At 37.9% G+C, this 21,090-nt stretch overlaps 1 protein-coding gene across 16 annotated transcripts in view; it reads right to left on the bottom strand.

The window, feature by feature from the left end:
* BMPR1B (bone morphogenetic protein receptor type 1B) overlaps positions 1 to 21,090 on the bottom strand; it is a 420,588-nt gene that overhangs the window by 66,863 nt on the left and 332,635 nt on the right. The window contains exon 6 of one of the 16 annotated variants that reach the window (XM_081595657.1): positions 10,025 to 10,158. The exons of 14 other annotated variants lie outside the window; for them this stretch is intronic. The gene's annotated coding sequence lies outside the window, so the exon portion shown is untranslated. Of the gene's footprint in view, positions 1 to 10,024; positions 10,159 to 21,090 lie in introns of those variants that run through there. One more of the 16 variants, XM_081595604.1, reaches the window with a different exon arrangement.

Raw genomic sequence — 21,090 nt, 5'->3', positions numbered from 1 at the left:
TTTTCTTTTAAGTGACAGCATTTACGGTAATACTGAGGCTGAGCAAATACATGTTATCAAGGAGAGCTTTACCTGTCACTATGTAAAAGGTAAAGTTGAACTGAGTCAGTTTTCTTATCAGCACTATTCCTATTCACAATTTGTTTTGATAGAAAATTTTTAAATGACTCCTTCCAAGAAAAAGAAATACAACTGAGTGCAACTGTTCATTTATCTACATTTATATTATGTAAATATGTATGTATATACATATTTCCATCTCTAGCATGTTAAAATGCTGCAAGAAAAATATCAATCTATCATGTAACTCAGAGGTTTTATTCCATACTTGATTAGAAGGCTATGAGATAAACATGGCGCTTTCTGCCAAGTACCATATGCAAGTGAAACATACTACATTTAGAAATTATTCTTCCCACTTGTCAGAAAACAAATCAAAATCTGCTCTTTTTCACACTTCCAGATGTCAGAAGTTTTTCAAAACAATTTTGAGGTCAGAGAAGAGAACACACAGGTGTGTGTTATGTCAACTACTGAAAGCAACTGAAGGTTCGCCTGGAATCTGATCACTCCACTGACACATTCTTGTGGGCATTACAAACGCTCCCTGAAAGAACATCACACTAATGCTGATTAATTTTAAAAAACATCCCAAATCTCATTAGACCTATTCCTTAGCAGTATTGTTCAAAAGCATTTCTGCTAGTAATATCACATTTATTGCCACCTCTTAGCAAACCTTTAATGTTCTCTTCAATATCACCTCTTCTGTTCTACTTCACTGACAATTCAGCAGGCTGAACAACAATAAAATATTTGATACCAATAAACATTAAGTTTTTGTCACATCATGAAAACTATGACAACCCACAAAAAAACCAAACATTAGGATATCAGTAACAAATGCTTAAGAAAAACTGATTCACATTAATAGCCACCTGGTCTTGAGGAAACCGCCTGAGACAGAAAGATGGAAACAGTATTTTAATTCTGAAACTACCAGTGCCTGTGTTAAAAACAAAAAACTGTAGTTAGCCATTCAAAACTTATATTAAACTCAAACAGCAACTTAAGTGTGACATGTTCGTAATCTTTTTTAGTAACTAGAAGGAAATTCTTACTATTAAATGAATCAAGATCAGAAAAATTCTACCTACCAGTAGAGACTTAATAGTCGTAGATTTCTGATTTTATTAATGATTGAGAAGCAAACATATCAATTTAGACTTTAAAAAAATCATATCAATCATATAAACATTCATTCCAAAGATTTACTATTTTATGCAACTTTTCTTTTCTCTCACACACATATACACACATACATCCTACAAGTATGTTCACAATGAAGATACACAAGTAGCAAATTATTACCATAAAACTTGTATCTTCTTGCCAGGTATCCCTAGTATTTTTCCAAACCTCAAACAAGGTCTCACTACTGAACACCCTCCTCCAGGCAATAATCAAAAAACAGAAACTTTTAGAGCATTTTCTCTTTCCTCAGTCTATCACCCAGGGTCTGAGTCGGACCAAGAGCTGATGCTCAGAGCAGGATGCACGGGGCACTCTCCACTTCTGCAGCAGAACCGGCAGTGGCTGATGAATGTGCTTTTAAATTGCATATCTACACAAGCCAAGTTTCTCAGCTTTACTTCTCTTCTCAGTAGCAGCAAACCCTGAGGCCTTCACCACTAATATTCTACAATGCACGGGTGAAACAATGGCAGGGGCCCTCCACTCGAGTGTATGTGCAGAACAGTCCTGTCTAAAAAAATGTGAGACTCTTTCCTACCTTCCAGCCTCACTTCTTATCTCCCAACCCACAATGGCTTCTCAAAAACGTCACTGTTCTTGAAGATCCAGATGTCTCCTTTCTTCCCTCCCATTCCCACTGAGAAGACAGGAAACACCAGGTGTGAAATGTCTATTTGCCCCCTCCACTCAACACACACATCCTAACTTGGAGCTTTCATCCTCACTTGTCCTCTCAGGGGAGCCACTCTGCCATTTGTCTGTTGGGTCCCGTCTCTTCTCACACACCCAGAGGCACAGCCGAGACCAGTTTCTCACAGAGGATGGTTTGCCTTCATCTGTTCCTTCCTGGGTGATGAACAAAGAGCAGTTTTCCCAGGCTAGATCAGCCCAGCTGGAAAAGGATTTTAGGACAAAGAGAAAATGAGTATATTGGGAAGAAAGTGCAAAGGAGCCCTGAGAGGAAAACCTGAGATGCTGATGCTTGTGCCATTATATCAAAATGTAGTAACTTATATGCAAAACATGTAACCAAGCACCAACTCATCTTACAATAGGGCAAGTCACACGTATAATAGGATAACTAGATTCCAAACAGGTGAAGGAATTGTGATTTCTAGCCTGAGTTTTGCTATCAACTTGGACATCTCCAGAATGTCCAGAAAGTTTTGTTTGGAAAACCGGCCCAGTGATGACTGACCAAATAAGGCATAGACAGTAAACATAGGTTCTCAGGATATGTTTGTGGAAGGAATACCAATGAATGAATTAGATCACAAGAAAAGACTCAGCCAAACACACCTGTCTAGATTAGAAACTCAATGTGAAGGAAATGACCCTGAGTCAACACCATAACATAGCAATGCCGCACGGTGACTGCTTTTCCCATGACCGCATTCCCTGGATGGGTAACAGAGAGAGTGACAGTGGGTGTTTCTAAAGAAAAGAATCTGCGCAGAAAGAAGCAGTTGCTCTGGTTGCTCTGGTGACCCAAATATTCCAAAATACTACATGTTCTATCACTAACTACTTCCAGTTCTCCCCTAACTCAATAAACAATTTGGAAAAAGAGCATCTCACCTCCCACCGCCTAACCTCATAACTAGTCATGGACAGGAGGAATAAAAATCACCCCAAGTCCATCTGGCAACAAGTACAGAAAATCATTTATAACAAGTACACGTACTTTATTTAATAAATATGGCTGTATTCATGGATGCCCCTGACTTCACCTATCTACTTTCAGGCAGATTTTTTAAGGCTGATGTATATCTTTACATACTTAGAGAATATTACATGCATACTAAATTATGTACACTTGTGGGCTTGCATTAATGAGTTTACTGAAAAAGGAATTTGAATAAATTTGAAAGGAGATTGCATTATATTAGAGAAAGGGGAAAGGTGACAGGACAAACAGCCCAAACCGAATGGCAGTAGGGATTTTCTAAAAGTAAACTAACACATAGAATAGCCTGGAAATAACTTTCACTTCCCTTGAGCTGATTATTTATACAAGTGGTGTTTAAATAAAGGCTGGATTTTACTCTGATACAGTCTATTAAATTCATGTTTTCAATTCTATGAAGTAATAGTAAAAAGGGAGCAAATTATGAAGAAACAGAGAAAGGATTAACATAATAAAGTGGCAGCACCCAGCCTTAATGCCAGCGTCCATAAGGTATCAATGGGTTGTGGGTGAGGATAGGGAGAAGCATTAGCATGTGTAGTAGAGAACTGTGCCTTCCTCTCTAAAAATCAACAAATGAGTGTTAACCAGGAGTCTTATCAGCCTGTTCTGCGGGGATGGGTTGTCTGGCGCTGACTGGCAGATACAATCCCCTGTTCCAAACACGGCCAGTTCCTTCTGTCTTTTTTATTACAGTGTCAAGTCTCCCCAAACATCCCCTTCTTAAATGACTTCAGCTAAATTTCCAACAAATACTGAGTTCTCAAGGTTTAAAAAAATCAAAGTAATGAACAAAATAAAAACAGATCAGCCAGTAGACACAGAAGGTTATGGTTATTTATCATATCCTTTCTGTCTTCTTATTTTTGTGTGCTTTTGTTTTCATCGGCATCTGTGTGGGATGGTAAGAATAGTTCTTGCCAAAGATAATTGAGTTCTTTTAGTCCGGCCAAGCAAAGAAGAATGGGAGGTAAGAAAGGATGATAAAAATTATGTTAAAAATACTTTCAGGTTCAAAGCAATTCAGGGGTCACTATGATATATTTGTGTGCCCTGAATGTCCTTATCAGTAAGAGGAGATGGTAGGAAAATGTGTTTTCTAACCTCCCTCCTACTTCAGACATAGTATGGTTCCACATAACTTTCACATTGTTGATACACATTCTTTTTCGCATCTATAGCCTAAAAAGAGGGTATTGAATACTATATTAATAAAATATAAGAACCCCAGTATTAGCTGCCTTGTATTAGCTGTGTGACCTTAGGTCAGTTCTTAACTTTTTTTAAAATCTCAAACACTTCATAGTAACAGGACTTCCACTTCAAGGAGTCTCAAGGGGATTAAGTATTTAATTAAAAAAAGCATTTATCTATCCCCAATTATGTGTTGATAAATCTCATATAATATAATCCTCAAAATGCTCACTTTATACATGAGGGGACTAGGGCTTGGAGAGGTTATTTTTCTGAAAACAAACAAATGAGCAGCAGACAAAGGTGGGAGGTAAACTCTTGGCTCTGTGACTTTGAAAAGCAATGACTCCTCTAGACAGCAGTTCACAAATGTTTTGCTCTCAAGATTCTTTTCCCTAATTAAAAATTATTAAGAACATCATATTTTTATTTATATGGATAATAGCTATCATTTACTAAATTAGCAATTAAAACTGAACAGTTTTTAAATATGTATGTGTGCAAGCTAAGTCGCTTCAGTCATGTCCAACTCTGTGCAACTCTATGGACTGTAACCTGCCAGGCTCCTCTGTCCATGGGATTCTCTAGGCAAGAATGCCAGAGTGGGTTGCCATGCCCTTCTCCAGGGAATCTTCCCAACCTAGGGATCAAACCTGTGTCTTTTATGTCTCCTGCATCTCCAGATGAGTTCTTTATCACTAGTGCCACCTGGGAACCCATTTAACATGCTTTCAGAAAAATGAAAAATGTAGTACTGTTTCACATTTTTGCAAATCTCTTTAATGTTGAACTTAAGAAACTGGGTATTTGCTTCTGAATTATATCTATTGCAATATATTGTGTCTGACATACACGAAGAATGTATGGCCACAGATACATAGTTGGAAAAAGACCTATACTTTAGCAGACTTTTTTCATAACAGTGGTTATTTTGGGGTACTACACAAACACTGGACAAGTAGACATCTCTTCAAAGTTAGATTCGAGTGTGAAACCCTATCAATGAAATTTTCATAATCTGATAAATTAAAATCTACTGTCATACACTTTGAAAAGATTTTTATACACGCATGAAGATGAAACAATGGGCACCAGTTGTCTAGAGAAAAAAATCTTGGTTCACTCAGTTATGCAGATCAATCCTGTGGATGCAAGCTTTCCAGAACCTGAATTGTGTTTGAAAGTTCGAATTTGATCATTAGCAATAAATACTGTCAGTCGTTTTCCCTGAAGTGAGAGGCTCACTTTGTTCATTTTTGAGAATACATCTGCAAATACCCATGCCTAAAGAACCACAGTTTGTCTGTCAGTCATTCTTTATAGTAAAAATTGCCTTTCATGAAAAAAGTCGTCGAGTAACCATTAATCTTCAGTATGCTGAAGAATTTCTTGATGTATTCTTCACACTTTGTCACACAGAATATTAAAAAGAAATACACTCAGAGGCCGGAATTTAATAAACATCATAATTTTAACAGTTTCATTCAGGATATTATCTAATCAAGGTATTATTGAATAATAATAAAGCTTTTTGCTTGGTGTTGGGTGTTTGGTTAGTTGGCGTGTCTGATGGTTTGTTTTTACTCTGAATACATCAGTCAGGAATATAAGTACAGTTTGATGTCCCGTCTTCATTTGTGCTAAGGTTCTATCAACAGTTCTAACCACTATTTCTCTTTTGTATCATCAGTGAAAATGTTAATAATAAATCTTATTACTATCCTTATGAATCATTTTTTGAGAACTGCCATAATAGATGACAAACTACTGGTCCCTGAATTGTGAAAGTACCTCGTCTTTATCACAAAACCAGAAATAAAAGATACTTCAGTTAAATTTGGGGAAATTAAGACATAAGAAAGTAAATATGTTTATTTAGTGAAGTCCCTCTATAATTTCCAAAAATGAGCCAAATTCAGAGATCTAATTCATATAAATGTCTTTAAGAAATTTTATTAAACAATAATTAGATAATTTTTATTTTGTAATTGACTCTAAAATATTTAAGTCATTCAAATACAGCTGTTAAATTCTTACAATAATTTTCCCAGCTGCTTTGTATTTTTCACTTCCTAAAGTTTAGCTGGAACTGGGGACGGTGAGATGGGAAGAGGAAACACATCTGTAATGGCTATTTAATAAGCTATGCTCTGTGGCTAAATAATTGTACATATGTTTATAAAGACTCTCATTCTTTTCAAATTAAATAATATCAAAACTTGGTTTCCCTACTGTATCCAGTAAGCACAGAAACATTTTATATTACCTGAATTTAGAAATACATGGCACCAAACAGGGAACCACAAATATTACACAGGAACAGAATAATGCGACACAGGGGCAAAAAATGCTGAAGAAATTTTTTCTTGTGGTATCCATTAGCACTTTTTTTTTTTAACAGACTAAGCTTTTATTGCTTCTTTATGATTATGCTACCGCCTTCCAGATGAATATGCATTGTGATATAAACAAATTTTAAAAGGTATAAAAAATGGACAAGTAAGTATATGGTTTTCTTAATATCTATTTAATAATTTAAAGTTCAGAATAAGAAACTCAATTTTTAGTCCCACATAGTAAGCTTCAGGATTTCCCTGGTGGCTCAGATGGTAAAGATCCGTCTGCAATGTGGGAGACCTGGATTAGATCCCTGTGTTGGGAAGATACCCTAGAGAAGGGAACAGCTACCCACTCCATTATTCTGGCTTGGAGAATTCCAAGGACAGAGGAACCTGGTGGGCTACAGTCCGTGGGGTCGCAAGGAGTCAGACACAACTGAGTAAGCTTCAATATACATGAAAAATAGTCTGGTGAGGAACGTAAATGCTAAAAACTTGTATTTTTTATTGACTTTATTTACGTCTTATTAAACATTACCTGACACCTGTTCTTTACTTCTTTAGATACTCAAAACGTCTTACTCTCTCTGCTGAATCTACAGAGCTATGCCTAAATGCTTATTAACTGAATGTAGTTGAATAGATTTTAAAATAGTGTTATTGTGATGATTAACTTTATATGCCAACTTGACTGGATTGTGGGTACCAGCTATCTGGTCAAACATTATCTGGTATTTCTGGAAGGGTGTTTGGGATGAATCGAACACCTAAGAGACTGCAGAAAGCAGATTTCCCTCCCTAATCAGCTGAAGGTCTGAATAGGACAAAAAGGTTGACTCTCCAAAGAAGAGGAAATGACTCATGTCTAATGTCTTCAAGCTGGGGCGTCACATTTTTCCTGCCTCCAGATTCCAACTGAAGTATCAGCTCTTTTCCTGGGTCTTAAACCCCTGATCTCTGTATCTCTGTCTGGACTGTAACTACACCACTGGCTCTCCTGAGTCTGAAGCTTGTCAACTGCCGATCTAGGGACTTGTCAGCCGCCATCATAATGTGGACCAGTTCCTGATGAAAATATATATACACACATGCTTCCTATTCATGGTATTTCTATGGAGAATCTTGATTCAGTTATTCTTGGTTTTCAAAGTTTCCTTAAATACCCAAGTTTCTTAAATAAACATAAAAAGTTCTTTTAATTAAATCTGAATTACCTTGGGCCCTTGAATTGTGGTTCTTAGAGTTTCTTTAATCTAATAAAAAGTTTAATTTCACTATCAGCAATATAGTTTAGATCTAATGTAGGTCCTCAGACTCAGGGAGTGACTCACTGTATGTCAGACTCACTGTATGTCTGACTCAGTGGACATGAATCTGAGCAAACTCCAGGAGATAGTGAAGGACATGGAGGCCTGGCACACTGCTGTAGTCCACAGGGTCGCAAAGAGTAGGACATGGCAACTAAACAACATGTCCTCAGAATCCATGCTCCATTGATGACAATTCAGGCAGTGCAGCCACTAATGACCCTGTGCCCAGTGCAACCTAAGACTATAAGATAATTCATATTTTCAGTTCAGTTCAGTCGCTCAGTCGTGTCCGACTCTTTGCGACCCCATGAACCATAGCAAGCCAGGCCTCACTGTCCATCACCGACTCCCGGAGTCCACCTAAACCCATGGCCATCAAGTCAGTGATGCCATCCAGCCATCTCATCCTCTGTCGTCCCCTTCTCCTCCTGCCCTCAATCTTTCCCAGCATCAGGGTCTTTTCAAATGAGTCAGCTCTTCCCATGAGGTGGCCAAAGTATTGGAGTTTCAGCTTCAACATCAGTCCCTTCCAATGAACACCCAGGACTGACCTCCTTTAGGATGGACTGATTGGATCTCCTTGCAGGCCAAGGGACTCTCAAGAGTCTTCTCCAACACCACAGTTCAAAAGCATCAATTCTTCGGTGCTCAGCTTTCTTTACAGTCCAACTCTCACATCCATACATGACCACTGGAAAAACCATAGTCTTGACTAGACGGACCTTGGTTGACAAAGCAATGTCTCTGATTTTTAATATGCTGCCTAGGTTGGTCATAACTTTCCTTCCAAGGAGTAAGAGTCTTTTAATTTCATGGCTGCAATCACCATCTACAGTGATTTTGGAGCCCAGAAAAATAAAGTCAGCCACTGTTTCCACTGTTTCCTCATTTATCTGCCATGAAGTGATGGGACCGGATGCCATGATCTTAGTTTTGTGAATGTTGAGCTTTAAGCCACTTTGTCACTCTCCTCTTTCACTTTCATCAAGAGGCTCTTTAGTTCTTCACTTTCTGCCATAAGGGTAGTGTCATCTGCATATCTCAGGTTATTGATACTTCTCCCGGCAATCTTGATTCCAGCTTGTGCTTCTTCCAGCCCAGCATTTCTCACGATGTACTCTGCATATAGTTAAATAAGCAGGGTGACAATATACAGCCTTGACGTACTCCTTTTCCTATTTGGAACCAGTCTGTTGTTCCATGTCCAGTTCTAACTGTTGCTTCCTGACCTGCATACAGGTTTCTCAAGAGGCAGGTCAGGTGGTCTGATATTCCCATCTCTTTCAGAATTCTCCACAGTTTATTGTGATCCACACAGTCAAAAGCTTAGGTATAGTCAATGAAGAAAGAGATGTTTTTCTGGAACTCTCTTGCTTTTTCGGTGATCCAGTGGATGTTGGCAATTTGATCTCTGGTTCCTCTGCCTTTTCTAAATCCAGCTTGAACATCTGGAAGTTAACAGTTCATGTATTGTTGAAGCCTGGCTTGGAGAATTTTAAGCATTACTTTACTAGCATGTGAGATGAGTGCAGTTGTGCAGTAGTTTGAGCATTCTTTGGCATTGCCTTTCTTTGGGATTGGAATGAAAACTGACCTTTTCCAGTCCTGTGGCCACTGCTGAGTTTTCCAGATTTGCTGGCATATTGAGTGCAGCACTTTCACAGCATCATCTTTTAGGCTTTGAAATAGCTCAACTGGAACTCCATCACCTCCACTAGCTCTGTTCATAGTGATGCTTCCTAAGGCCCACTTGACTTCACATTCCAGGATGTCTGGCTCTAGGTGAGTGATCACACCATCGTGATTATCTGGGTCGTGAAGATCTTTTTTGTACAGGTCTTCTGTGTATTCTTGTCACCTCTTCTTAATATCTTCTGCTTCTGTTAGATCCCTAACATTTCTGTCCTTTATTGAACACATCTTTGCATGAAATGTTCCCTTGGTATCTCTAATTTTCTTGAAGAGATCTCTAGTCTTTCCCATTCTATTGCTTTCTTCTATTTCTTTGCATTGATCACTGAGGAAGGCTTTCTTATCTCTCCTTGCTAGTCTTTGGAACTCTGCATTCAAATGGGTATATCCTTCCTTTTCTCCTTTGCTTTTCACTTCCCGTTTTTTCACAGCTATTTTTAAGCCCTCCTCATCTTAGTGAAATGTAAATTGTCCACATGAGATCAAACAGCAACGATTCAATTCAAATAACAAGTCCAAGAGTTCAACCAAAGCTAAGGTGCACTCACCAACTACAAGATGATCACAGCGCAGAATGATTTGGGTTTTGTTTCTATAAATTTCCTCGGCAGTATCTTTCTCATCTCTATCCACTCTCACCCCAGAGATTTGTGTATAGTAATCTCTTCCAACAGTGTTGCCCCTTGAGAAATCAAATTGTTAAATAAATGTCTAGGCTAAAGACCAGTTCAAGATGCTTTATCCTCCTCTACTAAATAAGGTAATAAAAATTAACAGAGGTATGAAAGCTATTCGCAAAAATCTGAGCTTCAAAATAGGTGAAAAGCATGTAAGTGGAGAACACAATCACTTAAAACTTATATTACTCAATAGAAACATATATACAAGATATCTTACTTGAAACATTAAACATATTTCATTACATGCATTCTGGATGTTTTACTAAAGAATGTACTCATTTCCAGTGACTAAAGGAAAAAAATGTACTTCAACATGTTTTCAATAAAAGAAGATGGCTGTGAAAGTAAAATGGAGTTTTTGAGGCTAGCCAGGGCAAGCTAAAGGTTAAGTAAGTTCTTTGTATTCTAGAGGTACTTAGACACTTCACCCGAAGATAAATGCTGTTTTCATTCTTTCAAAATGAAAGAACAACAAAAATGAATCAGACATTTTCTTTTTTCCTTTTCTCTTTTTCAAGGATTTCTCTTTCAAACTTTTTTAAAAAAGAGCTACTTTCCCCCCAGACAACAGTTAGGAATTCCTATACTCCTATAGGAACATGCAGTAGTATATGGTTTTCCCTTGTTTGAGTTGTGTAAGGCCCATCTCAAGACACAATCCACTTACTAGGCATAAGTACCCTTTTCTGAGCTCTAGTCCTTTTATAGTCAACTGACTATGAGATCTCTAACATTGCATGCTAAGAGGTCTTAGTTTGATACATCAAACTCAACATATTTAAATCTGAAGTTCTTCTTCCTCCTTTCTGAAGCCTCTCCAGCGTATCCTGTTCTTTCTAAACCTAAACTGTCTTCAGTTTCTTTCTGATAAACATGTCCATCATCCACACAGCTGCCAAAGAAAAACCCAAGAATCTTCTTAGACGTCTCCCTCTCTATATCCATTATATCCAGTCCATTAGCAACACAATCATTTCAATCTTCTAAATTTTTCTAGAATCGTTCCTTAACTCTCTACTGATATTGTTAAAAGATTCCAAATGTAGCCCTCATCATTTCTTACCTGGTGGTCTGCAATAGGCTCCTAATCTCTAGCCCTACCTTCCTCCAACCATCTTATACTACAGCCAGAACTACATTTTCTAAAATACATACTCATTAATTTGCTTAACTACACAATTATTTGGAAACACCTACCAGGTAATAGGTTATGCCCACGGATGTAGTAATGAAAGAAAAAGACACAATTCCCTGCCCTGACAAAGCTGACAGTTATTGGAGAAAAGAGACGAGAAGTAAAGTCAACATGAAAGCACATTATTTATGTTCTGTGCAATGTGGAGAAATAAAGCAGGGAAAGGAGATAGAAGATGTAGGGAGTGGTTGTTATTTTAAAGAGCACAGTCAGAATCTCCTCACTGAGGCAGTCACTTCTGGGAAGGGAAAGGCGGTGAGAATGAGCTATGAAGTGGAAGTGTTCCAGACAGAAGAAAGCCAAGAGCCCTGAGGTGGAAGAGTACCTGGGGTCCTTGAAGAGCAACAGGCACAAGTTTGTCCAGAAAGAGGCACAGTAGTAGGAAGCGAGGTCATAGAAGAAAAAGGGACAGATCTGAGGGCCTTGTGGGAACTTTTTCCTCTGGTTGCTGTGCCAAAGATGGACTATAGGGACAAAAATAAAAGCAGAGAGCAGCTAGTAGATGACTGCAGGCACTGACAATGAAGCAGATAGTGGATGATTAAGGCAGGTGTTGACTGTGGTTTGAACATGGATGGCAGTGGCAGGGGTGATGAGAAGCAGTCAAATTCAAGATGTGTTTTGAAGGTATTATTGTTACTTTAATTTCCAAGAAAGTAGAGCCTAAGACAACTGCTTGCAAGCAGGTAGTTTACTGGCAATGTCATCCAGGAATCAACCAGGGCTGTGAAACAGGAAAGGAAAAAAAAAGGCAATCTGAGGATGAGTTAACTAGCTCACCTCGCCAGAGGTACCATGACATGAACCTCAGTATCTCCATTCTGGCTCTGCTCCTATCCCTCACTAGTCATGTATGGCCTTTCCTTTCAAGTTGTGTGTCAGAACACATTGGTTCCTCGTGTTGCATTAAAGAGGCCTCAAGGCAGGGGACCAAGAGGTAAGAGAGTATCCTATTTCGTGTTCATAAAACAGAGCAATGCCTTCACAAGAGGTGGCTCAGTGAGTAAAGAATCCGCCTGCAATGCAAGAGACTGGGGTTCAATCCCTGGGTCAGGAAGATCCCCTGGAGGAGAGCATGACAATACACTCCAGTATTCTTGCCTGGAGAATCCCATGGACAGAGGACTCTGGCAGGTTACAGTCCACAGGGTTGCAAAGAGTCGGACACGACTGAAGCGACTGAGCACACACACCCCCATGACAGCAGGAAGGGGTAGTCTCAAGAGGATTTTGAAGTGGAGTACATGGAGCCCTAAAAAAAATAGTCTTGGAATAATTCTCTAATGGACTATATGCAGTAGGTGAGAGATAAAGAAAAGATAAGGATAATGCCAAGGTTTGGTCCTAATGAACTACAAGTATGAAACTGCCATTAACCAAAAGACAGCAGGAAATACGATTACGTTACTTCTTTCTAAAAGGTAGTCATGGATCTCTGCATCTCCGGTCCACACACACCTTCATCTCCTCAGCCCTGCTTACAATCTCAAATTAGCCACTCACTGCCCCTCACCTCCAACTCTGCAGTTACACTAAATAAATTCAGTCCTCTGGCCACACAGTGCTCTCTCAAGTCTCTCTGGAATTTTGCTCAGGTTGGTCCCTCTGGCTCTCGATTTGTTTTGCTCAAATAACTCCTTATCAGCCTTTAATTGGAAACTCAGTAGATACCTCCTTTTAAGTTAGATACACACCTACCCATTCCCAAAGTAGTCTTTGTATGTACCTGCCTCCCCTCCAGGATGTAATCATGGAATATTTTTCTTGAACCCATAGGGCATATTACAACACTGGAAGACACTAGGTGTGCAATTAAAGTATGTTAAATTAGGGAATAAATGGTTTCTCCGAGTCATTCTATGTTTATTTTTAAAACAGTATCTATGCCCCAAACCAACTTCTCATATGAACTATTTAAATATTTTAATGTGTCACCTCATCCTGAGACACTGAAGCTTATGTCCAAAGTCACGTAAGTATTTTTAGTAGCTGGGAAACAATTAAAATTCAATTATTTTGATTCCCATCAGAAAAGACTCCTGCCTTTTCCCAAATAGTTAACTCTGAGCCAAGATCTGAGTATAATGTGTTTTAGGATATTTATAGAATTAGATCATTAAAGATTAAAAATGCTTACTGCATTCTTTTTTTTTTTAATTGAAGTATAGTAGATTTACAATGTTTCAGACGTACAACAAAGTGTGTATTGTGTGTGTATATATATATACACACACTTTTTTCAGATTCATTTCCATTTTAGGTTATTATAATATATTGAATAGTTTTCTATTCACACAATAGAGATACTGTGCTATACAGTAGGTCCACGTTGTTTATATATTAGTAGTGTGTATCTGTTAATCCCAAACTCCCTATTTATCCCTCCTCTCCTGCTTCCTCCTTCCCATCTTTTTGCATTTTAATACCAGCATTCCAGTTAACATAAAAATAATACTATCTGGAAGTAAAATATATCACTGTATTGAATCTTAAATCTTAAAGACTCTTAAAGAGAGGGTTGATAAAATCAGATCTCTGCAGTCAGCCTCATGCCAGACTTCTGGATCAAAGATCTTTTTCACCATGTTGTCTACAAGTTATAGGACTAAATGACATATTTGGTTATGCTGTTCATGTAGGGCATGTGTGCTCAGTCATGTCCAACTCTTGGCAACCCCATGGCCTGAAGCCCACCAGGCTCCTCTGTCCATGGGATTTTTCCAGGCAAGAATACCGGAGTGGGTTGCCATTTCTTTCTCCAGGGGATCTTCCCAACCCAGGGATCGAATCTGCATCTCCTGCGTTGGCAGGCAGATTCTTTACCACTGAGCCACATGAGAAGCCATGTTCATGGAGGGAAGAGTCCAGTCAACTTCTCATAGAGGCTTCCTGACCTCAATCCATTTTAGTTCTGATGGAAAATGTGAGCACATTATTTTTAGATTCAATATAGGTTTCTGTTGGGTAAACTTTCTGGCTGACTAGATTCTCTGAACCTAGTCCTTTTCACTTGGAACAAATGTGCAATTCCCGAAGATGCCAACACATCATGTGTTACTGATGCATAACAAGATTAAGAGGAAAAATGAAAACATTTAAAAGGCAAAACATACTTGGGAAAAAATTACACAGTAAAGTGACCTGGGAAACGCCCTCAGACATTTTCTAAAATTATTTGGAGAATATCTTTAGAATTTAAGAGTACACCTAGGTCCTATTAAAACTGCAAAGTGTTTTCAGTGTAGGGAACAAAACAGCATACAAAAGAAAGCATCATTTTATAATTTATAGAGAATAAAAATCTTTCAAGTTTGAAACTTCCAAAGTTCTACTAAGTCCTTAAACAACTCATATTTAATTATAAAATACTACAAAATAGTAGACACCTCTGAAATATATGCATTAAATCACATAGCTAGATGTGGTAGTACTTTTAAATTTTTCTAAACTGAAATTCCTTTATTAGAAAAATAAGGCAGAAGACTCCATTATCTAACTAAAACACCAATCATACCATAACTCAGCTCACAAATCCTCCATGAATTTTCATTGCCTGTGGGATAAAGTTCAAGTTTACTCACAAAGCAACATAATTTTAGTTCAAAGTTCTCAAACTTTAACCACACATCAACAGGAGGGCTTGTTAAAAACAAAGTTTTCTGGATGCATTTCCTCAAGTTTTTGATTCAGTAGATCTGGGTTAGGACACAAGAATTTATATTTCCAACAGGTTCCCATGTCACACTGATGCAGGGACCACAATTTGAAAACCACTGTCTAGTCACAATCTAGCTTTCATGTGTCATGCATTTCCACACACAGATTTCTGGCTCTGCACATTTTTTTCATCCTTTGATTCTAAGTAAACTATTCCAATCACGCTTATGTTTATAGGTTCTAGAATTCAGCGAAAGAACTCTTGCTTAAGCTGTACTCTATAGAGCAACTGTATTTCAACAGTATTTGAATGCTGTCACAACCACACTCCAGCTTATCCTGAATCAGCTTTAGCATCACTTGTTGTTAATACTCTGATGTACAAACCTCAAGGCCCTGGGGTCATTTTCCCATCCTAATGATGTCCATGGCCCTGAGTGGGAGAAGCATGAAACATATTCTGGGGAAAAAATGTTTTTGTTATGACTATGAGCTTCTGCTATCTGAGAAGGGCTTGTCAGTGTGGGCAGTTTTCCAACTACTCTACAGGAAAGGCATTTCTGCTAAAGTAACAAGGAGAAAAGCTTGGAAAGAGGCTTCCTAGCCTATAGGCATGCTTTCTGTCTCTAAGACGATCTATTAATCTGTGTAGGGAGAGTTAATGATCAAGATTCACAGGCAAATTAACAGATCCCTGTAAGGCCCAGATACGAAATTACAAAGACCAATTGTCCCCAAAAGCAATAATTGAACAAGCAGGGTTGCAGGTGGGGTACTCTGCTAAGTTTTAACAAAGGAAAAATGGTATGACTTAACCAGAACTAATGGTAACTCTTAATCACAAGTAATTTTTCTCATAAACCAACTAAATAAAATAACAAAGCCTCCTCACTAAAATTCTGATTTCACAAGTAAAATACTATTATAATTGATATCAGAAAAAGCAAGTAACAGTCAACACAGGAACCTGAATTCAGTGTTTTTCTTGTAGAGAACATTTTCTGGAACCCAAGTCTTGAATACTCGAGTGAGTGGCCATGACCTCCAGGGAATCTTCCCAACCCTGGAATGAAACCCACATCTCTTATGTCTCCTGCATTGGCAGCCAGATTCTTTACCACTAGCACCACCTGCAAAGTTCCTTCAATTTTTAAAGGAAAGAAAAACCCATAATGCTTTCTAGCTGAAAGTGAGGGTGTGGCTGTGTATTCATTTTTGTTATGGGTTATCTCTTTTATTACATAAAATTCTACAAATACACTAAAAAAGAGAATATTGGGTTCTCATGATTCATTTTTACAAAATCTTAAGGGATGTTTTTTATCATAAAGGAATAAATTATAGAATAAAGTCAGTTGAGGACCAACCTCTTCTCCTGCCATATTCACCACTATCCTAAATTGGCTTTTTATCTACTACTATGAATATTTCGTAGTAGTAGATAAATAGCCTACTTCACTAGAAGGACTGATGCTGAAACTCCAGTATTTTGGTCATCTGATGCAAACAGACAACTCATTGGAAAAGTCCCTGATGCTGGGAAAGAGTGAGGGCAGGAGGGGAAGAGGGCATCAGAGGATAAGAGGGCATCACCGATACAATGGACATGAATTTGGGCAAACTCTGGGAGATGGTGAGGGACAGGGAGGCCTGGCATGCTGCAGTCCATGGGGTCGCAAAGAGCTGGACACAACTGGGTGAATGAAAACAACAATGAATATTTTAGGAGCTTTATAGAAATATAATTCACATGCCGTAAGACTGACCTATGTTACATGTTCAGTTCAATCCTTTTTAGCACTGAGTTCTGCAATCATATCACCATGCAATTTTAGAACATTTTGATAACCCCCTCAAACAAGTCCCATAACCATTAATAGTCACTCCCTATTCTTGCCCCCGGGCCCCCACCCCAGGCAACTTGAGGCTACTAATCTGTCTTACATCGGTGTATAGTTTTAAATTCTAGACTTTTCATATAAATGCAATATGACAATATGAGGCCTTAGAATCTGGCTTCTTTCACATAGCATAATATTTTCAAAGTATATCCATGTTATAGCATAATTTTTATTGCCAAAGAATATTTTATTATATAGATACACAACATTTTATTTATCCATTCATCAGCTGCTAGACATATGGGTTTTCCACTTACTGGCTATTATGAATAACACTGCTGTGAACATGTACAAATTCTGTGGGGACAGTTCCCACTTCTCTTGGATAGATACTCAGGAGTGAAACATCTGGGGAATACGGTAACTGAATGTTTAACACTGTGAGGAACTGCCAGTTTTTTCGAAAGTGGTTACACCATTTTCTATTCCCAGAAGTAGTGTATGAGGATTCCAATTTCCCCACATCTCAACCAACACTGGCTATTATCTTTTTGATAATAGTGGGTGGACTAGTATCTCGTGGTTTTGATTTGAATTTCACTGACAGCTAAAGATGTGTACAATAAAGGACAGAAACAGTATCAACCTAACAGAAGCAGAAGATATTAAGAAGAATACACAGAACTATTCAAAAAAATACTAACGACCCATATAACCATGATGGTGTGATCACTTACCTAGAGCCAGACTTCCTGGAATGCAAAGTCAAATGGGTCTTAGGAAGCATCACTACAAACAAAGCTAGAGGAGGTGAGGGAATTCCAGTTGAACTATTTCAAATCCTAAAAGATGATGCCGTGAAAGTGCTACACTCACTATGCCAGCAAATTTGGAAAACTCAGCAGTGGCCACAGGACTGGAAAAGGTCAGTTTTCATTTCAATCCCAAAGAAAGGCAATGCCAAAGAATGTTCAAACTACGACACAATTGCACTCACCTCACATGCTAGCAAAGTAATGCTCAAAATTCTCCAAGCCAGGCTTCAACAATACATGAACCGTGAACTTCCAGATATTCAACCTGGATTTAGAAAAGGCAGCGAAACCAGAGATCAAATTGCCAACGTCTGCTGGATCATAGAAAATGCAAGAGAGTTCAAAAAAATCATCTGCCTTATTGACTATGCCAAAGCCTTTGACTGTGTGGATCACAACAAACTAGAATATTCTTCAAGAGATGGGAATATCAGACTACCTGACCTGCCTCCTGAGAAACCTGTATGCAGGTCAAGAAACAAAAGTTAGAACTGGACAGGGAACAATGGACTGGTTCAAAACTGAGAAAGGAGTACGTCAAGGCTGTATACTGTCAGCCTGCTTATTTAACTTATATGCAGAGTACATCATGAGAAGTGCCGGCCTGGATGAAGCACAAGCTGAAATCAAAACTGCCAGGAGAAATATCAATAAACTCAGATATGCAGATAACACCACCTTTATATCAGAAAGTGAAGAAGAACTAAAGAGCCTCTTGATGAAGGTGAAAGAGGAAAGTGAAAAGCTGGCTTAAAACTCAACTTTCAAAAAACAAAGATCATGGCATCCAGTCCAATCACTTCATGGCAAATAGATGGGGAAACAGTGGAAACAGTGGCTGACTTTATTTTAGGGGGCTCCAAAATCACTGCAGATGGTGATTGCAGCCATGAAATTAAAAGATCCTTGGTCCTTGTAAGAAAAGCTATGACAAACCTAGACAGCATATTAAAAAGCAAAGACATTACTTTGCCAACACAGGTCCGTCTAGTCCAAGCCATGGTTTTTCCAGTAGTCATGTATGGATGTGAGAGTTAGACTACAAAGGAAGCTGAGCGCTAAAGAATTGATGCTTTGAACTGTGGTGTTGTGGAAGACTCTTGAGAGTCCATTGGACTGCAAGGAGATCAAACTAGTCAATCCTAAAGGAAATCAGTCCTGAATATTCATTGGAAGGACTGATGCTGAAGATCCAATATTTTGGCCACCTGATGCAAAGAACTGACTCACTGAAAAAGACCCTGATGCTGGGAAAGACTGAAGGCAGGAGGAGAAGGGGACAACAGAGGTTGGATGGCATCACCAACTCGATGGACATGAGTTTAAGCAAGCTCCAGGAGTCGGTGGTGGATAGGGAAGCCTGGCATGCTGCAGTCCATGGGGTCACAAAGAGTCAGACATGACCGAACCACTGAACTGAACTGAAATGACAGCTAATGACACTGAGCATCTTTTCATATGATCATTGGTCATCTGTACATATTCTTTAGAGAAATGTCTGTCAAAATCCTTCCCCATTTTAAAAAAGAATTACCTTTTATCATTGGTTTTAAGAGTTCTTTATATAACCTGGAATTGAGTCCAATACTGGATATATGATTTGCATATGTATTCTCCATTCTGTGGGCTCTTCTCTCACTTTCTTGATGATGTATTTTTATCTGATGATCCTTTGTATTATTTATTATTTTATTGCTGCTTGTGCTTTTGACTTCATATCTAAATTGCTATATCTTATGAATATTTCTATGTAATTAAAAATCATATATTTATGAAAATGGTTGAAAACAACTTGGGTTCCATTTAACAGTGCTTAAAAGTTCCCATTTCTCCACATACCTGCCAAGACTTGATAACCTTAAATTTATTTTGCCTATTTCTTAATTTTAACTTGGTAGCTCATATTATTTTAACTTTACTTATTTAGTTTCTTTTCCTGTACTTCCATCTACTCTGTCAATGGCCTGTTCATGTCTTCTGACCCTCCTTTCGGTATTTTTCTCACTTCGGAAGACATTCTTTATATACAATTGATATTAAATTTTTCTCAGTTACATGTCTTCTAACATGTTTTCCAAGTATGTAAGCCATCCTTTTGCTTGTTATTTGCTTTGTTGAACTACCAATAATTAAACTGTTTAGAAATTCTAAAATAATATCTTTCTGTTCTGTGGTCTTTATTTTTTTTTTTTTTTTAACTTTAAGCTATACAAAAGTTCTACTCTAAGGGACATCGTATTATATAGCTACTAATGGAATGGACACAAGAACTAATCTGTCTTGATTTGAATCTAGATTATACCACATATTACTGTGTAATCTGAAATAAATTTACTTCTCTGAACCTGTTTCTTCATTTACAGGATGGGGGAATAAGAGCTCCTAGCTCATGCTGTGTGGCATTTAAATGATGAAGTGTTTTTAACAATACATGGAACATCAGCTATTATTTTCTTCTAAACATTTCACTTTTTGAATTTTACCTTTAGCTTTATGACATACTTGGAGATGATTATTTTTCTTCTGTTTCATGAATTTTATACATGGTATGAAGTGAGGTTTTCAAACAAGTCTACGTTTCCCCATTGATCTCTAATGCCCCCTCTGACACATTATGTCCTTATATATATGATTCTCTATCATGTTCCATAAATCTATGGCTACCCTAGGCCATAACCACACTATTTTAATTACTATAGCTATTAAACTATAAAATCATAGTAAGTTTTTATATCCAGAAGAGCAAATATACCTAAGTTGCTCAGTGCTTACTATCTATAAACACAGGCATTTACAAGTGAACGGATTACAATGCATATATTTGTATCCTTGGATTTGTGAATTATAAAATCACAAGCAAAATATTGTCTGTTAGCTTAGTACTTAATATAAGTATACACTTTTCTTTTTAAGCCCTAGACCATTTTGATTATTTCGTAAATAAAGTAATGATTTACTGAAAGCCAAAGGGATAATAAACAAAGAATCTAGACAAAGAAGTAAAACATTACAGAACTTTTTAACGGGATGGGTAATTTTGCTCACACACCAAGTACAAATAGGTGATAAGGAATCTTCAGCACAAATTCAAAAATTCCTTAAAATTAAAAAAATGAAAACAAAGCCCCAGAACAAATAACCAAGTATTCTCATTCAGTTTGCAAAATCACAGTGTGTATTCACAGTCACTGAGGAAGAGGTAGAAGAGATTAGTATAAACACCACAGCAATTTTACCTGGTAAAGACAGTTCATCAATTATACTAAAACATTCTACAGCGACTACTCAAGACCATAAAACTCAATGTGAAAATCTAAAGGATCCATGTATAAGCGATACCCTACAATAGGAAGGAACAATGACCTTGTAATTTTAGCATTAAGAAATAAATCTGGAGGGGTGAGAGCATTTGCTTGTGTGTAAAGC

Source organism: Giraffa tippelskirchi, chromosome 1 (genome assembly GCF_054371585.1).
Source record: "Giraffa tippelskirchi isolate mGirTip1 chromosome 1, T2T-mGirTip1v1.2.pri, whole genome shotgun sequence".
NCBI lineage: Eukaryota > Metazoa > Chordata > Mammalia > Artiodactyla > Giraffidae > Giraffa > Giraffa tippelskirchi.
The sequence above is the reverse complement of the archived record's forward strand: the minus strand, read 5'-3'. Positions and strand labels throughout refer to the sequence as shown.